The following is a 730-nucleotide window of genomic DNA, read 5'->3' on the forward strand; positions in this document are numbered from 1 at the left end:
GACACACACAATCCCTCCCTTCAGTGGCCACATGAATCCCAGCAATGCCGTGGGGGGGCCCCGACGCCCCAGCACGGCCCGTTGCCAGCAGCCCCGCTCCCACGCGCCGAATTTCCATGGGATGGACCCACACAGCAGGGGGGGGCCCTGGTTTGCCCCCCCTCCCCAGCCACAGCTTGGAAATCTCATCAGAGTGGGGGGTATGGGGGGGTACCCCATCACCCTGATGCTCAAACTGCCCCCCTGGGGGGGATGCCATCATCTTGGGGGGTCCCACTGAGTCTTCTGTCCCCCCTCAGCCCCCCCAGTACCCCCCCACCAAGGCTTAAGGTGAGGGGGGGCACACAGTGGGGGGCTGGGGGTTTCTGGGACCCCCCATTGCAGGCACAGCCCCATCAGCCCAAACACCAGGAGGCAAAAACTGGTTGAAGTCCCACCAAACCGGGGGGGGCACAAACTGGGGGTCCAGGGACCCCCAGAGACCCCCTTCAGCACAGATACCACACATCAGGAGGTGCCAGAGCCCCCCCTCCAGCACAGACAGCACTAACTGGGGGGTCCCAGTGACCCCCAGTGCTCCCCTCCAGCACAGGCAGCACTAACTGGGGGGGTCCAGGGACCCCCAGGGCCCCCCTCCAGCACAGACAGCACTAACTGGGGGGGTCCAGTGACCCCCAGCGCTCCCCTCCAGCACAGGCAGCACTAACTGGGGGGGCCAGGGGCCCCCAGG

This window comes from Calidris pugnax, unplaced genomic scaffold, assembly GCF_001431845.1.
Source record: "Calidris pugnax isolate Ruff unplaced genomic scaffold, ASM143184v1 scaffold6, whole genome shotgun sequence".
Lineage (NCBI taxonomy): Eukaryota > Metazoa > Chordata > Aves > Charadriiformes > Scolopacidae > Calidris > Calidris pugnax.